At 34.0% G+C, this 13018-nt stretch overlaps 1 long non-coding RNA gene across 2 annotated transcripts; it reads left to right on the top strand.

Annotated features, from left to right (window-relative positions):
- Positions 1-7203: 7203 nt before the first annotated feature.
- On the top strand, positions 7204-12460 carry LOC111393956. 2 transcript variants are annotated; one of them, XR_002702526.1, is made up of 5 exons: positions 7204-7384; positions 7893-7985; positions 8087-8195; positions 9255-9553; positions 11860-12460. It is a non-coding gene; the product is annotated as an uncharacterized LOC111393956 (long non-coding RNA). The 2 variants fall into 2 exon arrangements; XR_002702525.1 differs by lacking the exon at positions 11860-12460 and having other exon boundaries at positions 7206-7384; positions 9255-10157.
- The last annotated feature ends 558 nt before the right edge of the window (positions 12461-13018 follow it).

Genomic DNA, 13018 nt, shown 5'->3' with positions numbered 1-13018 from the left:
TTGTATATTCTCTAAAAAAAATCATTTTTTTACAAAATCTATTTTAAAAAATCTCCACGAAACCATGCTTAGTGATTTTTTTTCTTTTTTAACCAAGTCATTATTCTTTTATTGATAAACCCTCAATTGTGGCGAAGGAGTACATAGTTACATTCAAATCAAAGTAAGCCAAACTTTGTGTAATCTAGAACAATATTGGAAGATTTAAAGGCAAACTGTGAGTGGGAAAGCCTCGCAAATTGGGGATGCTCAGTTTATCCGTACGCAAAGCTCCTCTAATTGATGATGGGATTGTGATAGAGTCCATCCAGATCTGTGAAACACAATACTCTCCCAATTTCAACAACCATGCTTAGTGATTGTTTGGTACAGATTTTAAGATAATTAAAATCAATTTTTTATCGTTATTTTATTATTTCATCCGTCATTTTTTAATTTTTCTCTTACATATAAGATCTACTTTATCTCTAATAGTCAAAAAAATCAATTATAAAAATTTCTACTAAACAAGCACTTAAGATAATCTAATGATGTTGGAATAATTTTTTTTTCTTTGTCAATCATGGAAAAAACGTCGGTATGATGTGAAAAATTAATGACAAGCTTTCATACTATAGCTCCTTTTAAATCTCATCAATTTGAATTAAATTTTTCTCTTTTATTTTTAATCACTAAATTTTCAATAAAATAATATTACACGTAAATCGAAATTTTTTCAATCTTTTACAACTATTCATTTTAAAAAAAACACTATTCGTTGTATTATAATTTAAATTAATGCGGTCAAACGGGGGCTAACACGCGTTACGGAAAATGTGACGTCATATTCATCCCTAGTACTCTACTACACTGAGCCACTGACACATTTCACTGCACACAGATTCAGAACCCAGATTGCATGGTTTATAATAGATTTTTCATTTCAAACCAATTTGCAGCCCAAATCAATCAGATAGTAAAACAATTATTATTTTGGACCGTTTGACACTCATTATTTAAAAAATTAAAGAGTTTAAAATAATATTTCTGAAGAATGTTTGATTAAAAAATAAATTTTTTTATTAATTTGTATGTAAAATATTTTATTATGTGAATGTATAGTAAAAAATGATACTGTGACAAATATTTTAAATTTTTAAAGGTTATCAAACAGGAGGCTTTAAATTATGTACATTACATGCTTGTTTGGTAGTATTTTAAGCACTTATAAGTTACGATAGCCCCTGTTTGATTTAGAAAAGAATAAGATTTTTAGTAAATTCTGATAAAAGTTGATGAAACATACAATTAAAAGTTATAGGTTTTGATATACATAATTGAAATTAATTGTTGATTTTAATCTAAATTTTAATTTACTCGTTAGCTGAACCAAACGAGGGTTTAATATCAAACATAGCTAACAACAAAAATATTATCGTTCAGATATACTTGCTAACTCCGTCCGTTTGTCGAAATTCTCATTCGGGCTTTTTCGGATCAGCAACAAAATAACAATTTTCTCAATGATGTCATTGAAAATGAAATCTAGAACTAAAACAATTCAAAGTTCATTTGCTAGCAAAAGTTAATGTGGTATGAACAAACGACTATTAAGATCTCATCCCTTTATATGTTATATATTTATTTCATCTTAATTCGATTACGTGTCTCAGTCGTCGCCCACAGGTTGGTGTGTGTTTCTCTCCTAGAGAGAGAGAGAGAGAGAGAGAGAGAGAGAGATGTGTGATGCAAGTATAGATTGGCATGGCATGGCATGCAAACGTAGTGATCAAAAACAGTGGTGCATGGTGTGCATGCATGGCAATTGATCAGAGGACAAAATAGATCGATTGATGATCGATACTATTACATATTCCTTTTGTTGGAATTCTCAGGAATTTCCTTTGGAGTTATATGGGAGTTTTGTCTCGTCTCTATATTTTTCTATTGTCCATACACGAAAATTATTCCATAATCTCTGTTCATTTTGGGGTTTTTTGCATTGATTTTGGGCCCACTCTGTTTTCTGAGGAAAAAAAATTTTGGTTCAAAGATATGTTATGTAGCTTTTGAAGCTGCCAGTCGACTGATTAATAAGGACATTTCACATTTGTAGAGTATGCCATTTTGAAGGGAGAACACCTCATGGATTTGTCACCTTCTTCCCAACATTTCATCTATTATATTTATATTTTTCTTGTTTAAAATTATCTCGTCTTCTTATTTTCTTGATGTGCTTACGTACTTTGACTCGAAATTGGATTCTCACTGTAAGTTTGAACGGTTGATTGGTGGTTTTGTAAAATTTTATTTATTTATTTATCTATGTATAAAGAGTGATGCTTTAGAACTTGGGATAAAATTCTGGGTTTCGTTCCAGGGTCGGGGTGGCAGCACCTCGACCCTGGACCCCTGGACTGAATCCCGGGATTTTATCCTAGGATCTCCAGCTTTTTTCTTGTATAAATATTCATTTTATGAATCTATTGACATTAGGATGGTTCTTAGCCATCATAATACGATTTTTAAGAATTCTATTCTTCACTTCAAATTAGTCAAGAATCAAGATGAACATCAGTTTAGTCAAATCGAACAAAACCGGTTGAAATGAAAGAAGCTGTAAAGATTGCGATGCCATACATATAGACGGCGAAATATAAAACTAGAAACTAAAGTTATTCTTTTTAGGAGAGAATATTTTTCTTTTTTTATTTTCCTTCGAAAATTCAAGGCACGTATTGGGTGAGTTACACTGTAGAAAGTCTGAGCCCATAACACAACTTGAATGGGCTTAGTAGAATGATGGACGTGTTATGGTCCAGCATTTTAGGAAGGGGAAAATTCGTAAGTGGAAATTACATAGTTCTAGGGGTTTAAAAATGACAATTCAAAATTTAGAGATGAAGTTTCATTTATTCATAAATCAGATATCAATCTATACAATCCCTAACCTTTAATCATTTTAATTTTTTCTTCTCCCTCTTCTCTATACCTCTCTCCTTTCTCTCATTTTCTCTCCAGTTTCTCTCTTCTATGCCAACAACTCATTCAAACTCCAACAGTTGGCAATGACGGAGCTACACCAACTGATAGTTGTTGCGAAGCGTGCGGTGTTTGCAGTCCGTCAACATAGCGTCACAATGCTGTTGTGCTTTGGCTTTGACGGCTTGTGGAGGAGGTTAGGGAGTTTTTTCTTTCTCTTTCCAATTTTAGGAGGTTGTGGTGGTGGCGATTTGGGGATTGTTGGTAGATTTGGTGGTTGTGTTCACAAGAGTGGTGGCGGCTCTCTGCAACATGACTTTGATTTTGGATCGGGTTGTGTAGTGTTTGCTGTGTTCGGTGGTCACAGTCGTGGTGGTTTCTGGCGGCGGTGGAAGTGTTAGTATTGGCAGAGGTGATGTGGGTGGTGTTGGTAACGTTGTGCATTGGGTATTGTTGGTGTGTTTGGTGGTGGTAGTCGTGGTGAGTCCTAGCGCGGAGGTGGTTGTTGGTGTCAAAACTGATTCGAGAGATCATGACCTACATTTTCATATCTTCATGCTCGGAAAAGTAGGGGTCGCCTTAGTCAAATGTAGGCGGTGATCTCTCGAATCAATTTATTATTATTATTTTTTTTAATGTGTGACTACCCAAACCATACACACCCAACAAATGTTAAATACGATTTTTCCACTAATTAAATCGTATAAGCAATCTATATACCCTTTGAACACTAGTATTTCGTTATTTAGAAAGTGTTCGATGACTGGTTTCGGGCATCGAAACTTTAATCCCTTTCGTACTTTTTCTTTTCTATGCTTCTCTTCTAGATTGCTCAACTTTTGGAATCATTGCTGCTTGTTAAAACCATATTCGAGATCTAGTAGTTACAAATGAAAATCGTGTGACAAGTACACCCAGGTCACAATGTGACAAAAATTGAGGATCGATTTTACTATACTCTTCAATTTATGGAGAAGAGGATCATGGATTGTCTAGGTGTAATGGAGGTTTAACGTGGGAGGGTTTTTCAGTTTTTCACGTATTGAGGAAGTTATTTATGGATAGATGTGATATTCTCCCTCCTGTTTTGATATATATAAATATATTTATATATATACTTTCGAAATAAAAAATTTAGTCTATGATATTTGAAATGTAATTTCCAAAATTCTAGGTCCATGTAATTTTCACTTGTAATTAATTAGCCCAGGCCCATTGCAATATGTTTAGCTTTATTCATTTGACTATAAAAACTCTTTATATATAAATAAAAAATCATTATACTTTTCTAGTTGATCAATTTAAAAATCTAAAAAAAGTAAACATCCTTGTGAAATTCCAACATGCACCCCATCTCGGTTCTATCCATCGATATATCCGCCTGCTAACAACGAATTTTTTATTCCTTTTCACCTATCTTTGAGTAACTTCATATGTGCTTGCCCTCCTATCAATCTCTTTTTCTCCTTTCTGCCCTTGGGCAGCATACTACATCGCCCTTATTAGAGTTAGCTGCAATAACATTAGCTTTCTCAATGTATTAAAAAATAATCACCAAAAACTCATATATGCTCGCATGTAAGAGCTCGTCTCAAGGACTTAGCATCCAAGTCTACACCCATTTTCAACTCTAAAAAACATTCCTCAACCAAGTCTTTACTCACAAAATAAGAAATTCATTTCAAACCTCAATGACACTTGACCATGCTTCACTTTGATTTTCACCGTTTAGCTTTTTCTTGACGACATGTTTTAACTCTCAAAAGAAAAATCACACTTTTTTCACACAGTGTTTCTAGAACCTCAAAAGCTAAAATAGTACCTAAAATTTTAATTTATTTTTACCTATCATACGCATACGAGTCACCATAACAAGCTGAATGCGTGTAAAATTTTCAACACTTAATTCGTGCCTCAACATTGGGTGGATTTGTCCGAGTATTTCAATACTCATAACTGCCCGTTACATATCATTTTGATCCACGTAATTATTCGAATTGAACTCGTACCTGAACCATCGATTCCGATTCGACCAAAGTTCTGCCCATTCGATTTTTTAAAAATAACCATGAGGTGGCAATACAAATTATCTTCTTAATATCTAGTGGAAATAGTAGAATTATGTATGACACCTAGCACATATTTCAACACTTTTTTAATTTAATATAATTATGCTATCAAATAGCATCTAATTTCGGTTGTGGCTGTATGTGGCGCGTCGAGAAAGATTTATGAGGCGAACAACGCGTAAAGAGCGATGAGGAGTGACTATGAATGAAAGTAATATGGTTCAATTATTTTAATGAATGAATTTGATTGTTAAACTACTTAATATTGGTACCTTGCAACCTCGTTACTTGCTAAATAAACTTGCTACTTGTTAGGATGAATCACTAGATTAGATTAAATAAATTATAAAAATGACAAGTTCAATTTTAGAGTCGCATGGTTTCGTTCATGAACCAAGAATCGAGAGGTTCTCTATTCCGATTCCTAACATTTTTTATTATTATTTTGAAATTGGATTGAAACCTTCAATTCGATATAAGAGGTTCGATTCCGATTAAAATGTCACTTCTAACCTGACCAATTAACTTTCGACATCTAAAATGAACAAGGTCCTACTGTTGAACATTCCCCAAAATTCAAAAGAATAAAGATATTTGTACCGATAGCAATTACACGGACATTTATCTTTTTAGCGTAATGTGAATGTGCTCTAAACAGTGTAAAAATGCTTTGCCATGTTAACATTCTATAAAAGATGGTGTGAACAAAATTGTACAAATAGTAAGCTCGAATCCAAAAACCACTCATAAATTATAATGCTAGTACCACAGTTAGAAGGCGGTTCAATAGGAGCAAACCTACTGAAATGATATTTTTACTCATTCCATGTTTTAGAACCAAACATTATCAATTGAACATCTATTTGATAGTTGTTATTGGCATTTGCGATATGGTCATTTAAATGGCAAAGGACTTCAATTGCTCAAGGAGAAAAAAATGGTGATCGGGCTTCCTAAAATTCAAAGGACAAACAAAGTGTGTGAATGTTGTACTATGGGAAGATGCATAAGCTTCCATTTCCTAAAATTTCATGGCGAGCAAAAATGTCGTTGGAGCTTGTTCATTTAGATATTTGTGGACCAGTGCAAACTCTTACTCTTGGAAATAAGAGATATTTCATTCTCTTTGTTGATGACTACACGAGGATGATGTGGATTTTTTTTTTCAACCAAAAATCTGAGGCATTCTCTACTTTTCTATAGTTTAAAGCACTTGCAGAAAGACAAATGGATTTCTAATAAAGACGTTGAGGACCAATTGTGGAGGAGGGGCCAAACAGAGGCTATAAATTTCATCAATTTTAATTAAAATTTAATAAAAATGTGATTTTCAGAAAATCAGATTGGCTAAATCCTAAAGTTAAGGTTATTTCTGTCATTACGGAACGCCTTCAAAAAGAAATTTGACCAACTGAAGAGGGCTAAAAGGTAAATTTCTATTCTTTAAAAGCCATTGTTATATCTTCAGTAGCTTCTTCAATCCAACAATGGTGTTATGATCAAGAAATGTAAATTCTCAGCCCTCAAGGGCATGGTGTAGTGGTAAAGCAGGAGGATTTCACACAGAGTATCGGAAGCTTGAATTCCCGCGGCAGCTGAAAGGCAACATTTAAGTTGGAAAGCAGTTGTCATGTGAAGGCAAAGTTATGGTGCATTTTGTCATCCCTTCGGAGGTTCTGCCCGCACGTCGTAAAGGGAGGTGTACAGGGAGGAGAACCGCATCCCGAATGTCCGATCTAACTGTGTATAAGTTGTATTCGTATCCGAATTTACCTGGGTGACGAAGCAAGGGGGAAGGCCGCCACTCTTCAGGAATAGTCAGGTAAAACTTGAACATCTGAGTTATCAAAAAAAAAAAAGAAAAAAAAAAGAAAAAGAGAAATGTAAATTCTCAGTCCTTTTCAAAACATTCTCTAGTATATAAGTGAAATTCTAAAGCCCAAAAGAGCCCAACTGTAAAGAAAAAAAATTAAAGGGCCCCTTTTAACATTTTCTTGAGCCTACAGATAATCACTATTCAGTATTTTTCTCAATTATTTAATTAAAAAGTGACATATTTACCATATACATAAACGTTCGTTTCATTTCATATGTCATTGCCTTTTGCTTCCGTTGTTTTACCACAATTTTTTTTACCTGTGCTGTTTTCTGGATTTTTTACTAGCATATTAATTAATTAATTTTTTTTAAAAAATAAAACATATCTATATGTTTTGAGAGGCCAAAGGGGTGGAAAAAGAAGAAAAGATTTTATCTTTAGGATCTTGCATTTGTGTTCTGGGGTACTCGACTGTGTAAAGTCTCAGACCAATTGTTTCTTAATTTCCTTCCTTGCAATGGTTCTTTATTTTCAGGTTTGTTATGTTCGTGCTTTTGTTAGTATGCTGTTTGCAGCTGTAATTTACTGTTTTCTATTACATTTAGGTTGTGAATTTTGAAAATTTGTTCAATTCTGTTAAAGTTTTGGTCTTGTAACGTGCCTATTATTGTTTTGAATCCACTTTTTGGCATTTTTGGTTTTTGTGTGCTTATTTGTTCAACCAGAATTTTTTTTTTTTAAAGAATTACTCGTGATTGGCACTAATATCTGTCCTCTTTTGTAGTATGATATATGTTTTTCTTCTGGCAATGTGTATTGGGATTTATTATATTTTTGTATCGAGTTATCTTCTGATTGTTAGGTTAGGGTTCTTAGAATTTTATCTTCTCCCTTTATATTGGAATTAATGTGATTGGTTTTACAATTGCTTTATTTTTTAAAGTTGTTTTCCCAACATTTGGTTTATTTTTGCTTTCTAAAGTGTATTTTTTTACGTGATAAGACACATTTTGATGCTTTTATTATGGAGTTACCCTTTTTAGGCTGGATGTTTGTATCCACAATTACTTAGTAAAGAGAGAAGGCTTGTGCTCAGGCTTTCCAAGCTGAAGGAAAAGCATCATCTGACCCAGTTGGTAAGCACATTGAAAGCTTAGCTGGAGGACGAAGGCACTTTCTTATTTAAGAATTCGTGTTGTTGTAAAAATTTTAATTCGCATTTTTTTGCATATTTCAGCTATTGATGCTCCTGGCAGTTTCTCTTTGAATGGTGGTCGATGTTTTGGGATATCTTCATTACCAGGACAAATGAGAAGCACTCCGAGGTGGCGGCATTTCGTATCGAGGTCTGTTTGAATTTTAGAACCTAGCTCTCTTAACATTCATTGTCCCTAATTCTTTGGCGTTCTGCATTATAGAGAGTTGAATGGTTTCTGATACGAGTAAATTCAATGACCGGTAGTTTAACCTGCAACTGAAGGTGACTAGGGTTATACTTTTTGTCGTTCCAAGAGTAGATGGTTCGATAACTCTTCTGTGTAACTCTAAATTTTGTGGACTGCAGTTCCTATTTATTAAATGACAGATGAATCTCCCATCTAGGTTCAAATTTAGGCTAATGATAGTGCATTTATTTTTACCTTCTTGTTACCTTGTTCGGTTATGAAATTTACAGTTAATAAAATGGATAATCCTTGTATTATAAAAATGAAATCTGCATGCACTGTTTTACATTTTTGTATGGTAAATTTTGTGGTTTCCATTTTGTTGAAAATTATAAATGATTGAAGTTTGCTGCATTTGGTGCTGTTATGTCATGGCACTTATAGAATGCATAGGACTTTTGTACTCACCTATTGGCTTGTTTTTGTATAATCTGTGGGTACGGATCTCTCTAATTTATCTGGGGAAAATAAGCAAACTAGTTGTAAAGCTTTGTTATATATGGTTGTTTATAATGATGAGAAATGTAGAATTTTTTAAACAATTAACCAAAAGCAACATGCTGTTTTCAAAACATTGCACTTGTTTAATGTGTCTCTCACGTAAACATCTTTTTCATATTAGATAACGAAAAGTTATCATATAGGTGTGTAATATTAGGTTGACATACTCTTTCCTTTGGAAACTAACAATATTTAATTGATAAGTGAATGCATTTATAAGTAAATAATTAATTCTTTTAATGATCAAAGTTGGATATAAACAATATACTTCTTGATTTACAGGTGAGAGTTACTTCCTCAAAAATTAAGAAAAAAGCAAGTTGTCCAAACATGCCTGGAAAGAAAAAAGTAAATTTTGTCTTATATTAAGCTTAGCCAGACATGTTGGGGAGAAAAAGAGGAGAAAATGTTGTGTTTCGAAGATTAATTTGGTAGTTTCTACTTATTTCAAAAATGCAGTTTCAAATAAAAAAAGCTTGGGAACAGCAACCTCAACAACAACAGCAATCTCAAGAGCAGCAGCAGCAAGTGCAGATGCATCAGCTGTATTATAGAGGCAGGCTCAGCAGCAGCACCAACAACAGCAACAGCAGCAATGGGATGGCCATGTCTTGAATGACTCAGCTAATGGAATTGTCAGGAATGATCCTCTCACTAGACAAAATCCCGGCACTGCCAATGCACTGGCAACAAAAATGTACGAGGACAGATTGAAGTTGCCTGCTCAGACCGATTCTTTGAATGATGTAGCTTTGAAGGTACGAAGTTGAAATATTACACAACTTTGATAATGTGACGAGTGTAAAAGAAGTTATCCTTTAGGATACTTCTTAGTTGAATGGGTACTCTCATTTATTGGTGCACTAAAATACACACTTTTTTATTTAATTGTTACACCATATATTTTCTTTCAGCAAAATATTTTTGAAAATGTTGGCCATCTTTTGGATCAAAATCATGCATCATTATGAAATCAGCAGCAGCAGCTGGCCAGGCCTCTGCATATGTTCAATACATATATAGTTATATCTTGTGATATTGGGAAACCTCATTATTATCTGTAGTTGACTGTTTTACTTGTAGCATTGGTGCAAATGGAGAATTCATGTACCCTCCCCAAATTTGTTTCGAATAAGACTTGGTTTGTTATGTTTTATTGCTGCAAATGGAGGAAAAGAGAAACAAAAGAACGGCATTCTTAACATAGAATGAGTAGTTTCTCCCCACTAGCCGTAAGGAAGGATTACAAATACCGTTTCTTGTTTGTAATGTGTAGAAAGGTGGATTGTGAATCTTTCCTCCCCCCCTCAGTCTGCATATGTGTGTACTTTATGTACTTGTGTACGTTAGCAAAGGGTTATATTGATGGAATATTATAACTGATATTAGTATATTTAGTTTCCTTTTTTAAAGTTTATTTTAGGAGACATAATTATGGTTAATTTTATATTATTTTCTTGCTTAGAATAGGGCTTTTGAAACTTATAAAAAGGGGTCTTATGCGATGTAATTGAGGAACTTTTGAATAAATGAATAATTGATATTTTCTTCCCCAATTTCTCTCTTCCCCTCCCCTTCTTTTTCTTCTATTTTTCCCTCCTCTTCTCTCCCCTTTTCCCTTCTACTATAATTCTCCTCTTTCATCCTACATCAGTTATATTCTTAGTTTAACCTAGGGGAGTGGAACTGATCTGACTTCCCAGTCTTAGTGCTTAGCTTTGTCGTAAATGGTAATCCTTGGCACTTGAATGATCATTCTGTGTTGGGACAGAAACACAGATGCTGTGAAACAAAATGAATTCTTTTGTTCCTCTTATATATTTTTTGACTCTTGATTTGATAAAAGGTAGCAATGTTCTGTCAATATTGTTGGAAAAAATGGATTGAGTGGGTAACTTTGGCACAAAATTTGAGTGGGACCTGGTTGATTATTTTGGAAGTTCAAGATTGATTTGTGTTCTCTTCCGTGAGAATATCGAAATCCTGTATTTATTTGTCAAAAATGATGTTCAAGTGAATGAGAAATTGGAGCTCAAAATGTGCCAATTGAAAGGAGTTTATGTTGAAGCGAAGCCATTTAAGGTTTATTCCACATAGAAAAATTATGAAGACAATTATCACCTTAAATAGGATTGCTCTTTGGAATAGTGTGATCATGTACATAGATGCTCTCTTGACGTGTGTGCGCAAGGGGAAATCGAACCCAAATAAGCTTCGGATGTGGAAATTGGCCCCTTAGAAGAGCCTACGTTTTGCTAAATTTTTTCCCTCCAACTGCCCATTTGAATCCAAAACCGTTGAAACTCCTATATTCATTGTCATTACAATACGAGTTAATGACATTCATGGGGTTAAGCCTATATAAGCAACCCGGTTTCTAACAATTCGACACAAAGAAAAACAAGGGGAAAAAACTATACAGCATAAAGTTTTCGCACATATTTACAAATTTCTATATAAATTTTCATACAGCATATAGACTCGTGTCTGTCTAAAAGTTGGTTGGAGATATTGTTTAACACAAATTGTGTTCGCTCGTGTAGTATTTTAGGTGCTCAAATTTTACTATTCATCCGTTGTATCTTAGGGGATAGACGTCCTATTTAATCCTCAAGCACATACGGTAAGGGGGCGAATCTGTTTTAAGGAAACTGTGTTCACATAGGCTTGAGTTAAAATATTTTTTGTTTTCGGCTAATTAGTTTACTTGTTCTGTTTATTAAAAATTAATATGTTTTATTTGGCCAACTAGATTAGTTTGTTCATTTTATTGCAATTTAATTTGCTATATATGTCAAGTTCACTGCATATACAGTATTTATAAGACCGGTATATGCATATACGGTAAGCTGTTGTAAATACGGTATGTGTAAATACGGTATGTTGCATATATGGTATGCGTAAATTTAGTATCTAAATTGCATATACAATATGTGTTAATCCAGTATTCATTTCCAACCATTCCATCCAGTACATTTAGTCCAACAAACTTAAAAAAAATTCGAAAAAAAATTGGTTTCTTATATCGTTAATTTTAAAAACTAATTTTTCGTTTGTTTTTTAGAAATGGCAACTGAATCGGCCAACATGGACGTGTCCCAAACTGTTGCTACTGAAAATCAACTTGTGGGCGATGTGGCTCAAAAACCAAGTCATGCTGTGAGTTAAACTGTGGCTCCAACAACTAGCCATACTGTTACTGTTTCGGTTAATTATGGAGAAAAATTGGAGGCATGAATTTCAAAATGTGACAGCAGAAAATTCTATTTTATCTGATCACCTTGAATTTTGTAAGATTCTTGACTGAAACTGCTCCAAAACTCAATAAGGGTAAGGGAGATGTTCAAGCGATCGGTGCGGTTGATGGTTGGAAACATTCGGATTTTCTATGTTGAAACTACATTATAAACAGCTTAGCAAACTTGCTATACATGTATAGTAGTTTGAAAACTGTTAGGAGCTATGAGAGTCATTGGATCGAAAATATAAAAGTGAAGATGACAAGGCTAAGAAATGCATTGTTGGCCGATTCTTGGATTATAAGATGGCGGATTCCGAAATAGTAATCAATCAAGTTCAAGAACGCCAAGTGATTCTTCATGAGATTCATGTGGAAGGGATGATTTTGAGTGAAACCTTCTAAGTGGTTGCAATTATTGAAAAATAGCCCCCCGAGTGGAAAAATTTCAAGAATTACCTTAAGCACAAACGAAAGGAAATGAACGTCGAAGAATTGATTGTTAGACTTCGAATTGAAAAAGACAACAGAAATTCAAAAAAGAAGGAGTTCAATCTTATTGTGGCTAAAGTAAATGTTGTTGAGCACGGTCAAAGCTCTAAGACTTTAAAGAACAAGTCTAGGACATCTAGTGGCAAAGGTACTAAGCTGGGATCGAAATGAGGCATTTCTAAAAAGAAATTTCAAGGAAAATGCTTCAATTGTGACAAAGTAGGCGACAAGTCTTCGGAGCGCAGATTGCCAAAGAAGAATAATAAAGAAGCAAATGCGGTTGACTACATGGCACATGATGTGTCGGAAATGAATCGTGCAGCAGTCATTTCTGAAGTGAATATGGTGGGTTCTAACCCAAAAGAGTGGTAGATTGACATCGATGCTACACGACATGTGTGCTCTAATAAAAAGTTATTTGCTACGTTCAAAACAATTGAGAATAGAGAAAAGTTGTTTATGGGAAATTCAGCAACTTCTGAAATCAAGGGTC

Source organism: Olea europaea, chromosome 4, assembly GCF_002742605.1.
Source record: "Olea europaea var. sylvestris chromosome 4, O_europaea_v1, whole genome shotgun sequence".
NCBI classification, from domain to species: Eukaryota; Viridiplantae; Streptophyta; class Magnoliopsida; order Lamiales; family Oleaceae; genus Olea; species Olea europaea.
This window is presented reverse-complemented; position numbering and strand designations above follow the sequence as displayed.